The sequence below is a fragment of the Mustelus asterias genome, chromosome 7, assembly GCF_964213995.1.
Source record: "Mustelus asterias chromosome 7, sMusAst1.hap1.1, whole genome shotgun sequence".
In the NCBI taxonomy this organism is placed as follows: domain Eukaryota; kingdom Metazoa; phylum Chordata; class Chondrichthyes; order Carcharhiniformes; family Triakidae; genus Mustelus; species Mustelus asterias.
Window position 1 is genome coordinate 4,999,445 of NC_135807.1, and position 19,092 is coordinate 5,018,536.

The following is a 19,092-nucleotide window of genomic DNA, read 5'->3' on the forward strand; positions in this document are numbered from 1 at the left end:
TGTACCTACCCCCCAGCACCTTAAACCTGTGTCCTCTCGTAGCAACCATTTCAGCCCTTGGAAATAGCCTCTGAGAGTCTACCCTATCCAGACCTCTCAACATCTTGTAAACCTCTATCAGGTCACCTCTCATCCTTCGTCTCTCCAGGGAGAAGAGACCAAGCTCCCTCAACCTATCCTCATAAGGCATGCCCCCCAATCCAGGCAACATCCTTGTAAATCTCCTCTGCACCCTTTCAATGGCTTCAACATCTTTCCTGTAATGAGGTGACCAGAACTGCGCGCAGTACTCCAAGTGGGGTCTAACCAGGGTCCTATAAAGCTGCAGCATTATCTCCCGACTCCTAAACTCAATCCCTCGATTAATGAAGGCCAGTACGCCGTACGCCTTCTTGACCGCATCCTCCACCTGCGAGGCCGATTTAAGAGTCCTATGGACCCGGACCCCAAGGTCCTTCTGATCCTCTACACTGCTAAGAATGGTACCCTTCATATTATACTGCTGCTTCATCCCATTGGATCTGCCAAAATGGATCACCACACACTTATCCGGGTTGAAGTCCATCTGCCACTTCTCCGCCCAGTCTTGCATTCTATCTATGTCTCGCTGCAACTTCTGACATCCCTCCAAACTATCCACAACACCACCTACCTTGGTGTCGTCAGCAAACTTACCAACCCATCCCTCCACTTCCTCATCCAGGTCATTTATGAAAATGACAAACAGCAAGGGTCCCAGAACAGATCCCTGGGGCACTCCACTGGTCACTGACCTCCATGCAGAGAAAGACCCCTCCACAGCCACTCTCTGCCTTCTGCAGGCAAGCCAGTTCTGGATCCACAAGGCAACAGCCCCTTGGATCCCATGCCCTCTCACTTTCTCAAGAAGTCTTGCATGGGGGACCTTATCGAACGCCTTGCTGTATAAACCACATCCACCGCTCTTCCTTCGTCAATGTGTTTGGTCACATTTTCAAAGAACTCAACCAGGCTCGTAAGGCACGACCTGCCCTTGACAAAGCCGTGCTGACTACTTTTGATCATACTAAACTTCTCTAGATGATCATAAATCCTGTCTCTCAGGATCCTCTCCATCAACTTACCAACCACTGAGGTTAGACTCACCGGTCGGTAATTTCCCGGGCTGTCCCTGTTCCCTTTCTTGAATATAGGGACCACATCTGCAATCCTCCAATCCTCCGGAACCTCTCCCGTCTCCATCGACGATGCAAAGATCATCGCCAAAGGCTCAGCAATCTCCTCCCTCGCCTCCCACAGTAACCTGGGGTACATCCCATCCGGTCCCGGCGACTTACCAACCTTGATGCCATTCAATAGTTCCAACACATCCTCTTTCTTTATGTCCACATGCTCGATCCTTTCTGTCCACCGCAAACCAGCAGTACAACCACCCAGATCCCTTTCCACCGTGAATACCGAGGTAAAGTATTCATTAAGCAGCTCCGCCATTTCTAACGGTTCCGCACAAACTTTTCCCCCTTCACCTTTTAAGGGTCCTATGCCTTCACATCTCATCCTTTTACTCTTGACATATTTGTAGAAAGCCTTGGGATTCTCCTTAATCTTACCCGCCAAGGCCTTCTCATGACCCCTTCTCGCTCTCCTAATTTCCTTCTTAAGCTCCTTCCTACATCCCGTATACTCCTCTAAATCCTTAACACCTCCTAGCTCTCTGAACCTTCTGTACGCCTCTCTTTTCTTATTCACCAGGTTCATCACAACCTTCGTGCACCACGGTTCCCGTACCCTACCAACACCCCCCCTGTCTCATCGGAACGTTGTCATGCAGAGCTCCAGACAAACATTCCTTGAAAATCCTCCACTTTCCTTCGGTACTTTTCCCCAAGAATGCCTCCTTCCAATTTACCCGTCTAATTTCCTCCCTGATGACACTGTATTTCCCTTTACTCCAGAGAAACACTTTCCTAGCCTGCCTGATCCTATCTCTTTCCAATGCTATCGTGAAGGAGATAGAATTATGATCGCTATCCCCAAGATGCTCACCCACCGAGAGATCCTCCACCTGTCCAGGTTCATTAGCCAGCACCAGATCAAGTATAGCCTCTCCTCTAGTAGGCTTATCCACATACTGTGTCAGGAAACTCTCCTGGACACGCCTAACAAACTCCTCTCCATCCAAACCCCTAGCCCTAGGGATATTCCAATCTATGTTTGGGAAATTAAAATCTCCCATCACGACAACTCTGTTATTCCTACATCTCTCCAGGATCTGTTTCCCCATCTGCTCCTCAACATCTCTGTTACTATTGGGCGGCCTATAGAAAACACCCAGCAACGTTACCGACCCCTTCCTGTTCCTAACCTCCACCCACAGAGACTCCGTAGTCAATCCCTCCACGGCGTCCACCTTCTCTACAGCCGTGACACTATCCCTGATCAACAGTGCCACTCCCCCCCCTCTCTTGCCTCCCTCCCTGTCCTTCCTGAAACATCTAAAACCCGGCACCTGAAGCACCCAGTCCTGTCCCTGAGACATCCAAGTCTCCGTAATGGCCACCACATCACAATTCGAAGCAGCAATCCACGCTCTAAGCTCATCCACTTTATTCACTACACTCCTGGCATTAAAATAGACACATCTCAGACCTTCAGCCTGAGCACTTCCCTTCTCCATCACTCGTCTAACCTCCCTCTTACCCTGTTTACATTCCTTATCTATTTGCGAGCTAACCTCCTCGCTCTCAGTCCCCTCATTTCGATTCCCTCCCCCCAACCTTTCTAGTTTAAAGTCTCTCCAGTAGCCTTAGCCAACCTTCCCGCCAGGATATTGGTCCCCCTGGGATTCAAGTGCCACCCGTCTTTTTTAAACAGGTCACACCTGCCCCTAAAGAGGTCCCAATGATCCAAGTACCCAAATCCTTGTCCCTTGCTCCAGTCCCTCAGCCACGCATTCATTCTCCAATTCTCCAAACGTACCAATTAAGAGCAGGAGTAGAACACTCAGTCTCTCCCTCATTCAATATGGTCATGGCTGATCAGATTGTAACCTCCTGCCCACCTCCAATAACCTTTCACCCCTTGGTCTATCAAGAATCTACCTACCTCTGCTTCCACTGCCTTTCGAGGAAGAGAGTTCCAAAGACTTTCAATCCTCAGAGAAAAACATTCTCATCTCTAAATTAAATGGATGACCCCTTTGTTATAAATAGTGACCCCTCGTTCTAGATTCTCCCACAAGTGAGAACATCCTCCCCACATCCATCCTGTCAATACTCCTCAGGATCGTAAAGGTTTGGATCAAATCGCCTCTTACTCTTCTAAACTCCAATGGACATAAATCTAACCTCTGGAGACAACCCACCCATTCCAGGTATTAGTTTCATAAACCTTCTCTGAACTGCTTCAGACGTGGTCTCACCAGTGCACGGTAAAACAAAGCATAGCCCCACTACCGTTAAATTCAATTTCCCTCACAATAAACTATACCATGCTATTCGCTTTCCTAATTATTGTATCTGCTGTATCTGCATAATGTGACTCATGCACTAGAACACCCAGATCCCTCTGAATCTCGGAGCTCTGCAATCTCTCACTGTTTAGATAATAAGTTTCTTTTTTGTTCTTCCTGTCAAAATGGACAATTGCACATTTTCCTATAATCCAGATTTTTGCCCACTCATTGAACCTATCTCTGTCGCTTTGTAGCTTCCTTATGCCCTCTTCGTAACTTCCTTTCCCACCTGCCTTAGCATCATCAGCACATTTCGCAACCCTAACCTTCAGTCCTGCCATTCTAGTCATTGACATAAATTGGAAAAAGTTGGGGTCCCAGCACTGATCCCTGTGGCACACCACTCATCACTGATCCCTGTGGCACACCACTCATCACTGATCCCTGTGGCACGCCACTCATCACATCCTCCCAACCAGAAAAAGACCCATTTATAGCAACCAAACAAGAAAACGCTGGAAAATCTCAGCAGGCCTGGCAGCATCTGTACGGAGAGAAAAGAGCTGACGTTTCGAGTCCAGATGACCCTTTGTCAAAGCTAAAAGGCAGAGAAAATGGGAGATATTTATACTGCGGGGGGAGGGAATGAAAGATGAGTCATAGCCACAGAAACCAGGGGAAAGGCTGCTAATGGCAGTCCACTGAGAGAATACTGTTCTCTACCTTTTATTTCTTTTTTGTCTTTCTTCATTTTTCTCCCCCCCCACTCTTTCCCCCTACTTCATCCCCCTTCCCTGACCTTTTCTCCCCCCCCACTTCCCCTTTTCTACATCTGTCCCATCTTTCCCCCTCTCCCCCAACATCTTCTTCTATCACAACTTACAGCTTCTCTGCCGTTTGGCCATTCACATGAGACAAAGGGTCATCAGGACTCGAAACGTCAGCTCTTTTCTCTCCTTACAGATGCTGCCAGACCTGCTGAGATTTTCCAGTGTTTTCCCTTTTGGCCATTCACACCCTTTATTCTCTCTATGGGCTGCCATTAGCAGCCTTTCCCCTGGTTTCTGTGGCTATGACTCGTCTTTCATTCCCTCCCCCTATAGTATAAATATCTCCCACTTTCTCTTCCTTTTAGCTTTGACAGTGCCTGTTTGGCTACACTGAGGGAGAATGTAGCATGGCCAATGCACCTAACCGGCATATCTTTCAGACTGTGGGAGGAAACCGGAGCACCCGGAGGAAACCCACGCAGACACGGAGAGAACGTGCAAACTCCACACAGACAGTGACCCAAGCCGGGAATCGAACACGGGTCCCTGGCGCTGTGAGGCAGCAGTGCTAACCACTGTGCCAGCCCATCCATGCTAATATGTTACCCCCTACACCATGAACTTTTATTTTCTGCATGTGGCGCTTTGTATGTACCTAATGTGTACGTTTGTGGCAAATGATGTTACAGTTGTACAAAACATTGGTTAGGCCACATTTGGAATACTGTGTCCAATTCTGGTCGCCACACTACCAGAAGGATGTGGAGGTTTTGGAGAGAGTGCAGAAAAGGTTTACCAGGATGTTGCCTGGTTTGGAGGGTATTAGCTATGGGGAGAGATTGGGTAAACTGGGATTGTTCTCCCTGGAAAGACAGCGGCTGAGGGGTGACCTGATAGAAGTTTATAAAATTATGAGGGGCGTGGATAGGGTGAACAGTTGGAAGCTTTTTCCCAGGGCAGAAATGACGATTACAAGGGGGCACAAGTTCAAGGTAAGGGGGGAAAGGTTCAGTGGAGATGTGCGGGGGACGTTTTTTACACAGAGGGTGGTGGGGGCCTGGAATGCACTGCCTAGTGAGGTGGTTGAGGCAGATACGTTAGCCACATTTAAGACTAATCTAGATAGGCATATGAACAGGCGGGGAATAGAGGGATACAGGTGGTTAGTCTAGATAGGACAACGTGATTGGTGCAGGCTTGGAGGGCCGGCCCCTGTGCAGTGCTGTTCTTTGTTCTTTGTATGATTCGTACAAGTAAAACCCAAGATTCCTTGACTCTACTCGGCTCAAGCTTTGCTTTCTGAGAATTCTTGTGCGGACATGCCTGGGGCTAACACACAGCAGCTTTGTGAAATCACAATAATTTATTTGCTTTTAGTTACAATCCAGTGATGTACAAATTTAAATAGCAATGAAATACATAGTAGAGGAGGCTGCCACAGTACTTACAGAGGGTTGACTAGTACGATTGCTAATAATACTGTTTGTGGGGTTTTTCGCCACTCTGCGCTCAGGTTAAGCAAACGCCCCAAAATATCCACCCTCCCTCCAACATACTTCTTAAAATCCGAAGGGTTAGGCTTGAAGTGGGGGGGTGGGTGGCTCATGATGAATAAAAATCAGTTCTGGTCAAAAATAATACATCACTCGTGTAAAGGTAAAAGAGTCAGAAGCTTAACAAATTCCTCTAGTCTACCGTTCAATATTTACTATACAAAACCGGAGTCATTTTACCGTAGCCTAAAACATGTTTGTACAACAACAATGAACGGCCTTTGTAGATTTATCTTTTTTTCAAACCCCCTCCTGCGAGGGAATTATTCAAAGGCTTAGTTTGTTTATTAGTTTGTATGTGATTGGAGCAGGTTTTAACTGACGTCATCCACACCTTATTCACACTCACCCAGTTTCATTCTCCCTCCTGATCTTTTTTGCCCCTCGCTTGTAGAATCAGAGAAACCCTACAGTGCAGAAGGAGGCCATTCGGCCCATCGAGTCTGCACCGACCACAATCCCACCCAGGCCCTATCCCCTTAACCCCATGCATTTACCCTAGCTAGTCCCCCTGACACGAAGGGGCAATTTAGCATGGCCAATACACCTAACCTGTGGAGGAAACTGGAGCACCCGGAGGAAACCCACGCAGACACGGGGAGAACGTGCAGACTCCAGACAGACAGTGACCCAAGCCGGGAATCGAACCCGGGTCCCTGGCGCTGTGAGGCAGCGGTGCTAACCACTGTGCCACCGTGCTGTCCGCTTGATTGAAAACCAAAAGTATCACTTCTTTTTTTAAAAAATCCACTTAAAAAAAACTCACAAAAATGTTAATTATTTTTAATTTAAATAATTCAGTAAGACAAAAAGAAACACAACGTCGTTATTTTACAAAACAAGTAATACTCTTGGTTTTTGGAAAAAAATAGTGGAAGTTTTTGAAGAACTCCCCACCTCGTCCTCGCAGTGCAGTGGCCAACATTCACTGGTGTTCCCCATTGATCGAAAACAGTGCCCAAAATCAAACTTGGCCAGCTTTCTCAACTGGCAATAATGTTGGCATGTCTGCTCAGGAGTTGGGTGGAGGGTTTGCCCCGTTGGGAGTGGGGGGGGGGGGGAGGTCGATCTCACAAGCAGCCACTCTCTGCAATTAGCCGCAACCCGTTAAACTGGGTGTGACCCAGCACCCTAACGCCCGGGATTTTGAACGTGGGCCGGGCAGTGGTGGCACTCAAGATATTGAAACGTGTTGAGATGAAACTTGGTGGACTTCTAATCGCAGCTGGATGTTCAGAGTGCCAAGGATAAAACATGGCCCGGTATCAGAAGGTCAGGCGGTTGAAGAATAAGCCACTGAATCACTGCTGATAATTTCCATACTGCCCCTGGAGAGGAGAGAGACACACAGACAGTAAGAAAAACCGGGACCACACAGGTATCAAAAATAAACAATAAATGTACAGTCATTTGAAAAAGAACACTGCAGGTTAACTTGCAGTTAGTTAGGAAAGCAAATGTAATGTTAGCATTCACTTCGAGAGGACTAGAATACAAAAGCAGGGATGTGTGCTGCTGAGGCAGCACGGTAGCACAGTGGTTAGCACTGCTGCTTCACAGCTCCCGGGTTCGATTCCCGGCTCGGGTCACTGTCTGTGTGGAGTTTGCACATTCTCCTCATGTCTGCGTGGGTTTCCTCCGGGTGCTCTGGTTTCCTCCCACAGTCCAAAGATGTGCGGGTTAGGTTGATTGGCCAGGTTAAAAATTGCCCCTTAGAGTCCTGGGATGCGTAGGTTAGAGGGATTAGCGGGTAAATATGTGGGGGTAGGGCCTGGGTGGGATTGTGGTCGGTGCAGACTCGATGGGCCGAATGGCCTCCTTCTGCACTGTAGGGTTTCTATGATTTCTATGAGGCTGCATAAGGCTCTGGTCAGACCACATTTAGAATATTGCAAGCAATTTTGGGCCCAGTGTCTAAGGAAGGGATCAGTGCTGGGACCTTTGCTGTTTGTAATATATATATATATAAATGATTTGGAGGAAAATGTAACTGGTTTGATTAGTAAGTTTGCGGACGACACAAAGGTTGGTGGATTTGCGGATAGTGATGAGGACCATCAGAGGATATAGATCAGTTGGAAACTTGGGCGGAGAGATGGCAGATGGAGTTTAATCCGGACAAATGTGAGGTAATGCATTTTGGAAGGTCTAATACAGATAGGAAATATACAGTAAATGGCAGAACCCTTAAGAGTATTGATAGGCAAAGGGATCTGGGTGTTCAGGTACACAGGTCATTGAAAGTGGCAATGCAGGTGGAGAAGGTAGTCAAGAAGGCATACGGCATGCTTGCCTTCATCGGCCGGGGTATTGAGTTTAAAAATTGGCAAGTCATGTTGCAGCTTTATAGAACCTTAGTGAGGCCGCACTTGGAATATAGTGTTCAATTCTGGTCGCCACACTACCAGAAGGATGTGGAGGCTTTGGAGAGGGTACAGAAAAGATTTACCAGGATGTTGCCTGGTATGGAGGGCATTAGCTATGAGGAGAGGTTGGAGAAACTTGGTTTGTTCTCACTGGAGCGACGGAGGTTGAGGGGAGACCTGATAGAAGTCTACAAGATTATGAGAGGCATGGACAGAGTGGATAGTCAGAAGTTTTTCCCAGGGCGGAAGAGTCAATTACTAGGGGGCACAGGTTTAAGGTGTGAGGGACAAGGTTTAAAAGAGATGTACGAGGCAGATTTTTTACACAGAGAGTGGTGGGTGCCTGGAACTCGTTGCCGGGGGAGGTAGTGGAAGCAGATACGGTAGTGACTTTTAAGGGGCGTCTTGACAAGTACATGAATGAGATGGGAATAGAGGAATATGGTCCCCGGAAGCATAGGGGGTTTTAGTTAAGCCAGGCAGCATGGTCGGTGCAGGCTTGGAGGGCTGAAGGGCCTGTTCCTGTGCTGTAATGTTCTTTGTTCTTTGATGTGCTGGCCATGAATTAGCCATGATGCATTATGGCATGTCAGCTATGACTCTCAACAACTTTTACAGATGCACCATAGAAAGCATTCTTTCTGGTTGTATCACAGCTTGGTATGGCTCCCGCTCTGCCCAAGACCGCAAGGAACTAAAAAAGGTTGTGAATGTAGCCCAATCCATCACGCAAACCAGCCTCACATCCATTGACTCTGTCTACACTTCCTGCTGCCTCGGCAAAGCAGCCAGCATAATTAAGGCCCCCACGCACTCCGGACATTTTCTCTTCCACCTTCTTCCGTCGGGAAAAAGATACAAATATCTGAGGTCACGTACCAACCGACCCAAGAACAGCTTCTTCCCTGCTGCTGTCAGACTTTTGAATGGACCTACCTCGCACTAAGTTGATCTTTCTCTGCACCCTAGCTATGACTGTAACACTACATTCTGCATTCTCTCATTTCCTTCTCTATGAACGGTATGCTTTGTCTGTATAGCGCGCAAGAAACAATACTTTTCACTGCATGTTAATACATGTGACAATAATAAATCAAATCAAATCAAATGATGGACTGGGAAACATTACTGCCTTCTGAGGCAATGTTCCAAAGTGGCACAAACCTTTGACAAGAGAACCCTGAAGGGGTGACCCCTACTTTTACAAACAGGGCCCCCTCGTTTTGTGCTCACCCACGGCAGGACATTGCTGCCTGCGCTGCTGTGATGAAAATCAACTGTGTAAATACGGTCATTTTGATGATAATTTTATTATTGTCACAAGTAGGCTTACATTAACACTGCAATGAAGCGACTGTGAAATTCCCCTAGTCACCACACTCCGGCGCCTGTTTGGGTACACTGAGGGAGAATTTAGCACGGCCAGTGCACCCTAACCAGCACGTCTTTCAGACTGTGGGAGGAAACCGGAGCACCCGGAGGAAACCCACGCAGACACGGGGAGAACGTGCAAACTCCACACAGACAGTGACCCAAGCCGGGAATCGAACCTTGATCCCGGCGCCGTGAGGCTGCAGTGCTAACCACTGTGGCAGGGCAGTCCTGCTAACCAGAGAGCGTGGGGTTAGGGGTGGGGTGGGGTTGGGGGCCGGGGAGTTTGGGGGGGGGTGGTTTGGGGAGGGGTGGGGGGGTGGGGTTTGGGGAGGGGGGGGGAGTGGGGCGGGGTGGGGTTGGGGTTTGGGGAGGGGTGGGGGTGTGGGGTTGGGGGGGGAGGCGGGAGGGGTTTGGGGGGGGTGGGGCGGGGTTAGGGGGGGTCGCAGGCTGGGTGCGGGGATAGAAATGAGAATTTGTTCGCCACAAATTTTTTAAAGCAAGGGAACTTATAAACTCTGAAACTCAACACGGTTACCATTAGTTATGTGGCTGGGTAAATTCTCCAATCATTAGAACAAAATAGACGCATCTTGCTGGAAATGTGGAAGTGGCGGGATGCTACATTTTGTCTACAGACAGGATTTTTTTCCGTTTACTCCTTCAGAAGGTGTGGCATCAACGGCAAGGCCAGCATTTGTTGCCCATCCTTAATTGCCCCTGAACTGAGTGTCTCACTCGGCCACTTCAGAGGGCAGCTAAGAGTCAACCACATTGTTGTGGCTTTGGAGTCACAATTGATTTATTATTGTCACATATATTTACAGCGAAAAGTATTGTTTCTTGCGCGCTATACAGACAAAGCATACCGTTCATAGAGAAGGAAAGGAGAGAGTGCAGAATGTAGTGTTACAGTCATAGCTAGGGTGTAGAGAAAGATCAACTTAGTGCGAGGTAGGTCCATTCAAAAGTCTGATGGCAGCAGGGAAGAAGCTGTTCTTGAGTCGGTTGGTATGTGACCTCAGACTTTTGTATCTTTTTCCCAACGGAAGAAGGTGGAAGAGAGAATGTCCGGGGTGTGTGGGGTCTTTAATTATGCTGGCTGCTTTGCCGAGGCAGCGGGAAGTGTAGACAGAGTCCATGGATGGGAGGCTGGTTTGCGTGATGGATTGGGCTACATTCACGATCTGGAGGCCAGACCGGGTGAGAACGGCAGATTTCCTTCTCTGAAGGAGATCAGTGATCCAGATGGGTTTTTACAACAATCAGTGACAATTTTATGGTCACCGTTACAGAGACTAACTTTTATATTTAGATTTATTAATAGAAATTAATTCCTACCAGTTGCCATGGTGAGATTTGAACTAATGTCCTTAGAGAACTATCACGAGCCTCTGGTTTACGAGTTCAGTGACATAGGTAGGAAGAGGGAAGGGGTCATGAAAAGAGAATATAGGGAGTTAGGTAGACAGCTGAGAAAGAGGAATGCAAAGGTAGTAATCTCGGGATTGCTGCCTGTGCCGCGGGAGAGTGAGAACAGGAATCGGTGGAGAATGAATGCGTGGCTGAGGGACTGGAGCAAGGGACAAGGATTTGGGTACTTGGATCATTGGGACGTCTTTTGGGGCAGGTGTGACCTGTTTAAAAAAGACGGGTGGCACTTGAATCCCAGGGGGACCAATATCCTGGCGGGAAGGTTGGCTAAGGCTACTGGAGAGACTTTAAACTAGAAAGGTTGGGGGGAGGGAATCGAAATGAGGGGACTGAGAGCGAGGAGGTTAGCTCGCAAATAGATAAGGAATGTAAACAGGGTAAGAGGGAGGTTAGACGAGTGATGGAGAAGGGAAGTGCTCAGGCTGAAGGTCTGAGATGTGTCTATTTTAATGCCAGGAGTGTAGTGAATAAAGTGGATGAGCTTAGAGCGTGGATTGCTGCTTCGAATTGTGATGTGGTGGCCATTACGGAGACTTGGATGTCTCAGGGACAGGACTGGGTGCTTCAGGTGCCGGGTTTTAGATGTTTCAGGAAGGACAGGGAGGGAGGCAAGAGAGGGGGGGGAGTGGCACTGTTGATCAGGGATAGTGTCACGGCTGTAGAGAAGGTGGACGCCGTGGAGGGATTGACTACGGAGTCTCTGTGGGTGGAGGTTAGGAACAGGAAGGGGTCGGTAACGTTGCTGGGTGTTTTCTATAGGCCACCCAATAGTAACAGAGATGTTGAGGAGCAGATGGGGAAACAGATCCTGGAGAGATGTAGGAATAACAGAGTTGTCGTGATGGGAGATTTTAATTTCCCAAACATAGATTGGAATATCCCTAGGGCTAGGGGTTTGGATGGAGAGGAGTTTGTTAGGTGTGTCCAGGAGAGTTTCCTGACACAGTATGTGGATAAGCCTACTAGAGGAGAGGCTGTACTTGATCTGGTGCTGGCTAATGAACCTGGACAGGTGGAGGATCTCTCGGTGGGTGAGCATCTTGGGGATAGCGATCATAATTCTATCTCCTTCACGATAGCATTGGAAAGAGATAGGATCAGGCAGGCTAGGAAAGTGTTTCTCTGGAGTAAAGGGAAATACAGTGTCATCAGGGAGGAAATTAGACGGGTAAATTGGAAGGAGGCATTCTTGGGGAAAAGTACCGAAGGAAAGTGGAGGATTTTCAAGGAATGTTTGTCTGGAGCTCTGCATGACAACGTTCCGATGAGACAGGGGGGTGTTGGTAGGGTACGGGAACCGTGGTGCACGAAGGTTGTGATGAACCTGGTGAATAAGAAAAGAGAGGCGTACAGAAGGTTCAGAGAGCTAGGAGGTGTTAAGGATTTAGAGGAGTATACGGGATGTAGGAAGGAGCTTAAGAAGGAAATTAGGAGAGCGAGAAGGGGTCATGAGAAGGCCTTGGCGGGTAAGATTAAGGAGAACCCCAAGGCTTTCTACAAATATGTCAAGAGTAAAAGGATGAGATGTGAAGGCATAGGACCCTTAAAAGGTGAAGGGGGAAAAGTTTGTGCGGAACCGTTAGAAATGGCGGAGCTGCTTAATGAATACTTTACCTCGGTATTCACGGTGGAAAGGGATCTGGGTGGTTGTACTGCTGGTTTGCGGTGGACAGAAAGGATCGAGCATGTGGACAGAAAGAAAGAGGATGTGTTGGAACTATTGAATGGCATCAAGGTTGGTAAGTCGCCGGGACCGGATGGGATGTACCCCAGGTTACTGTGGGAGGCGAGGGAGGAGATTGCGGAGCCTTTGGCGATGATCTTTGCATCGTCGATGGAGACGGGAGAGGTTCCGGAGGATTGGAGGATTGCAGATGTGGTCCCTATATTCAAGAAAGGGAACAGGGACAGCCCGGGAAATTACCGACCGGTGAGTCTAACCTCAGTGGTTGGTAAGTTGATGGAGAGGATCCTGAGAGACAGGATTTATGATCATCTAGAGAAGTTTAGTATGATCAAAAGTAGTCAGCACGGCTTTGTCAAGGGCAGGTCGTGCCTTACGAGCCTGGTTGAGTTCTTTGAAAATGTGACCAAACACATTGACGAAGGAAGAGCGGTGGATGTGGTCTATATGGACTTCAGCAAGGCGTTCGATAAGGTCCCCCATGCAAGACTTCTTGAGAAAGTGAGAGGGCATGGGATCCAAGGGGCTGTTGCCTTGTGGATCCAGAACTGGCTTGCCTGCAGAAGGCAGAGAGTGGCTGTGGAGGGGTCTTTCTCTGCATGGCGGTCAGTGACCAGTGGAGTGCCCCAGGGATCTGTTCTGGGACCCTTGCTGTTTGTCATTTTCATAAATGACCTGGATGAGGAAGTGGAGGGATGGGTTGGTAAGTTTGCTGACGACACCAAGGTAGGTGGTGTTGTGGATAGTTTGGAGGGATGTCAGAAGTTGCAGCGAGACATAGATAGAATGCAAGACTGGGCGGAGAAGTGGCAGATGGACTTCAACCCGGATAAGTGTGTGGTGATCCATTTTGGCAGATCCAATGGGATGAAGCAGCAATATAATATGAAGGGTACCATTCTTAGCAGTGTAGAGGATCAGAAGGACCTTGGGGTCCGGGTCCATAGGACTCTTAAATCGGCCTCGCAGGTGGAGGATGCGGTCAAGAAGGCGTACGGCCTTCATTAATCGAGGGATTGAGTTTAGGAGTCGGGAGATAATGCTGCAGCTTTATAGGACCCTGGTTAGACCCCACTTGGAGTACTGCGCGCAGTTCTGGTCACCTCATTACAGGAAAGATGTTGAAGCCATTGAAAGGGTGCAGAGGAGATTTACAAGGATGTTGCCTGGATTGGGGGGCATGCCTTATGAGGATAGGTTGAGGGAGCTTGGTCTCTTCTCCCTGGAGAGACGAAGGATGAGAGGTGACCTGATAGAGGTTTACAAGATGTTGAGAGGTCTGGATAGGGTAGACTCTCAGAGGCTATTTCCAAGGGCTGAAATGGTTGCTACGAGAGGACACAGGTTTAAGGTGCTGGGGGGTAGGTACAGAGGAGATGTCAGGGGTAAGTTTTTCACTCAGAGGGTGGTGGGTGAGTGGAATCGGCTGACGTCGGTGGTGGTGGAGGCAAACTCGTTGGGGTCTTTTAAGAGACTTCTGGATGAGTACATGGGATTTAATGGGATTGAGGGCTATAGATAGGCCTAGAGGTGGGGATGTGATCGGCGCAACCTGTGGGCCGAAGGGCCTGTTTGTGCTGTGGCTTTCTATGTTCTATGTTCTATGTTCTATGTTCTATCAGCACTTCGCAACTGTCTCCCCCAAGTCCAGTTCTAAAGTCCAGAACTAGAACACAAGGCTCCAATGGTGAGTGAACTAGCCTCATGTCACTCTGTCGCTCTCCTCCAGTAAGAGAGCGTACCGTTCATGTTTCTCAAATATGGAATCAGCTCCCACTCCTGAATCCAGGTTGCTATTCCCGCTGCAAGTACTGAGGGAGAGCTGCACCGTCAAAGGTGGAGACCTCCAACCAAGAACCCCACCCCCCGCCCTCACACAACCACATCTGCCCTCCCGGGTGAATGGAGAAGATGCCATGGGTCCACTATTCCGAAGGAATGCCGGTCCTCGATGTCCCGGCCAATGTTCACCCCTCAAACCCAGGCCACCAAAATGAATGACCTGGTCACTATCACATTGGTGTTTCTTGGATCTTGCTGTGCACAAACTGGCTGCCCCTTTTCCAATGTTAGAACATGCCTACACTTCAAAAAGGTCCTTCATTGGAAGTGCAGTGCTTTGCAATGTGCTGAACATTACAATAGGCACCACAGAAGTTCAAGTTCTTTAATCCTCCCAAGTCTTTAGTTTGGTGCTTCCCAATGGACATCCATAATTCACCCCCAAGTGAACTGAAAAATAATATATAGATGTTGATTAATCTGCTGAGTGCGCTGCTCTTGCAGATCCAGCAAGGGAAGGGTGTAGATCACAGCACTGTGTTAAGCACGAGACTGGCTCACACAACCCAATCAATCTGTTCACTGCCCCTGAGACTGACCCCCCCAACAACAAAAACGCCAGACAGTGCCCATAACCGCGCAGAGGGAGGCCTCATTCCCCTCCCTGGGGTAGAGGTTTAGGGTTACAGGCAGGAGATTTAGGGGAGAGTCTTTTTTCCTGCCAGAGCATGGAGGGGATCTGGAACCCTGGCTGCAAGAATAGGAGAGGCACAAACACTCCTCACATTGAAGAAGTACTTGGATGCATCCTTGAAGTGTCATCACTCACAGGGCTCTGGACGAAGAGCTGGAGAGTGGGATTAAGCTGGACAGATACCAGCATGGACATGATGGCACGAATGGCCTCCTTTTGTGCTGTACATTTATGATTCCAAACAGAATCTGACCATCTACAAATTCATGGAAAAGTACAACACTGCGCAAAACAATACGGCTCACTGTACACACATACACACACACACACACACACACACACACAGACACCATTCGTCTCACCGTGAAGGAACCTTACAGCCCGGGTTCCAGATCCCCGGGTTCGATTCCCAGCTTGGGTCACTGTCTGTTTGGAGTTTGCACATTCTTCCCGTGTCTGTGTGGGTTTCCTCCGGGTGCTCCGGTTTCCTCCCACAGTCCGAAAGATGTGCTGGTTGGGTGCATTGGCCATGCTAAATTCTCCCTCAGTGTACCTGAACAGGCGCCGGAGTGTGGCGACTGGGGGATTTTCACGGTAACTTCATTGCAGCGTTAATGTAAGCCTACACAGAGGGTGGTGGGTGCCTGGAACTCGCTGCCGGGGGAGGTAGTGGAAACAGATACGATAGTGACTTTTAAGGTGCGTCTGGACAAATACATGAATAGGATGGGAATAGAGGGATATGGTCCCCGGAAGGGTAGGGGGTTTTAGTTCAGTCGGGCAGCATGTTCGGTGCAGGCTTAGAGGGGCCGAAGGGCCTGTTCCTGTGCTGTAACTTTCTTTGTTCCTACTTGTGACACTAATAAATACATTTTTTAAAAGCCTGACCCCTTATCCTGAGACTGCGCACCCACCAGCCCCTACTGGATTCTTTGGCACCGGGAAATAGCCTCGACCCTCTAAGGCACGAAGGATTTTGTCAGTTACAATTAAATCAACTCTCGTTTATCTAAACTCTGGGAATGTAGATCGATTGTATTCAACCTCTTCTCATTGGACAATCCTCACATCCCAGGAATCAGTCTGGTAAGCCCTTCCTCCACGCTCTCCAAAGTACGTCCTTGGTGAAGTAAAACTGTTCACAGTATTTTTATTACAGTGCCGTTTCCACAAGTCATTCTGTCTCAGACTCCCTGCCTAATTTCTCGTTTGAAAATATTTCTCACTTTTGTTTTTAATTCTTGTCTTTTACAGTCAAAAGCCCAATGGCCCGAATTCTCCAGTCCTTCCTGCCAGGGCGATTTTCCAGTCCTGACGTCGATGGACATTTTGAGTGGCTCACCGTACCCGCCAGGGCGGGATGGAACATTCTGGCACCTGTCTGTCACGCAGCCATTGTGTATGTCAAAGCTCTTCAGATTATACAACAGATTCAAAGATTCTTCAAGCACAGTATGGCCATTCGGCCCATTTGGACAACCTGTCCTGATCCCCCCATGCCGACACTATAGTTAAGAAATCCCACCAACGCCTCTACTTTCTCAGAAGACTAAGGAAATTTGGCATGTCAGCTACGACTCTCACCAACCTCTACAGATGCACCATAGAAAGCATTCTTTCTGGTTGTATCACAGCTTGGTATGGCTCCTGCTCTGCCCAAGACCGCAAGGAACTACAAAAGGTCGTGAATGTAGCCCAATCCATCACACAAACCATCCATTGACTCTGTCTACACTTCCGGCTGCCTCGACAAAGCAGCCGGCATAATTAAGGATCCCTCGCACCCCGGACATTCTCTCTTCCACCTTCTTCCATCGGGAAAAAGATACAAAAGTCTGAGGTCACATACCGACCGACTCAAGAACAGCTTCTTCCCTGCTGCTGTCAGACTTTTGAATGGACTTACCTTGCATTAAGTTGATCTTTCTCTACACCCTAGCTATGACTGTGACACTACATTCTGCACTCTCTCCTTTCCTTCCCTATGAATGGTATGCTTTGACTGTATAGCGCGCAATAAACAATACTTTTCACCCTCTCTCTTTCAAGTAATGAGTTCCAGATCGCAAAATCCACTGTGTGAAATCATTTCTCCTGGAGATATTTTGCCAATTATTCTAAACTTGTGATCATAGAATCCCCACAGTGCAGAAGAGGCCATTCAGCCCATCAAGTCTGCACCGACTCTCTGACAAGAGTATCTTACCCAGGCCCTATCCCTGTAACCTCACACATTTACCATGGCCGTTCCACTTAACCCGCACATCTTCACAGGGTGGAAACCGGAGCACCCAGGAGGAAACCCATGCAGACACGGGGAGAACGTGCAGACTCCGCAGTCACCCGAGGTCGGAATTGAATCCAGGTCCCTGGCGCTGTGAGGCAGCAGTGCTAACCATTCTGCCACCTTATGATCGCTGGTTACTGACACCATTAGGAAACGGTTTTGCCCTTTGCTCTATCGAAACCCCTCATGATTTCGAAGACCTCCATTACACCCAGCCCCCAGAACCTTCTCTGCTCGAAGGAGAACAAGCCCAGCTTCTCCAGTCTCTCCGCATTCACTGAAGCTTTTCAGCCCTTGGACCATCTGGTCATCTCCTCCGCACCTTCCCCGGGTCTCAACATCCTTCCGAAAGCTTGGTCTTCAGAATTGGACACATGGGTCGGAACTTTCCGGCTGCTCATAGAAGATCCCACCGGCAGCACACCCTCATTGCAGGCTTCCCGCCGGCATGGGGAGGAGTAGATGGGAAATCCCATTGGCAGTGGCAGGGCCAGTCGATCCCATCGCGGGACCAGTAGATCCCACCTCGAGACCAGTGGATCTCACCTCACGACCAGCGGATCCCACCACCTTGATACCAGTGGATCCCGCATTGGGACCATTGGACCCTAGTCTCGGGATCAGTGGATCCGACCTCAGGATCAGTGGATCTCGTCTCGAGACCAGTGGATCCCACGTGGGACCAGCAGATCCCACCTCAAGACCAACAGTGCATGTCTTCCCACTGCGAGAAAGACACCATGGGGAGGTGAGAGAATCCCGTCCATTATTTCTGCTGAGTCCTACGCTGTGATCTATGACATTTCTATTCAATGCTCCTATTCCCAATCCAATAATCACCGACACTCTCTAACTGCTTCAGCAACTTGCTGCTCTTACATCATCCTTCAGCTCTGGCAGGGTTTTTATTTATTAGTGTCACAAGTAGGCTTACATTAACACTGCAATGAAGTTACTGTGAAAATCCCCTAGTCGCCACACTCCGGCGCCTGTTCGGGTACACTGAGGGAGAATTTAGCACAGCCAATGCACCCTAACCAGCACATCTCTCGGTAGCTCAGAATTGGACCATATCGATCACACTGCCCCACCAAGTTCCTCCAAAATTTAAAAGAGTCAACATTAACTGAAAAAATTAAATGGAAGCTGATGTCCACTGACACTCCAGTGCAGCACTGAGGGAGTGCTGCACTGTCAGAGATGCGTTGCGTTTTGAATGAGACATTAAACCTATCTGCCTCTGCTAGGTTGGAAGTGAAAGATCCCATTGTGAGGGTGAGCAGGGGAATTCTCCCCAGTGTACTGACCCAATATTCTTTCATTTATTGTCACATGTATTGGGATACAGTGAAAAGTTTTGTTTCTTGTGTGCGAACATGCAAATTTCCATAGTCTTTTGAGAAAGTAGAGGTGTTGGTGGGCTTTCTTAACGATAGTAGCAGCATGGGGGGGGACCAGGACAGGTTGTTGGTGATCTGGACACCTAAAAACTTGAAGCTCTCGACCCTTTCTACTTTGTCCCCATTGATGTAGACAGGGGCATGTTCTCCACTACGCTTCCTGAAGTCGATGACAATCTCCTTCATTTTGTTGACATTGAGGGAGAGATTATTGTTGCCGCACCAGTTCACCAGATTCTCTATCTCATTCCTGTACTCTGTCTCGTCATTGTTTGAGATCCGACCCACCACGGTGGTGTCGTCTGCAAACTTGAAAAT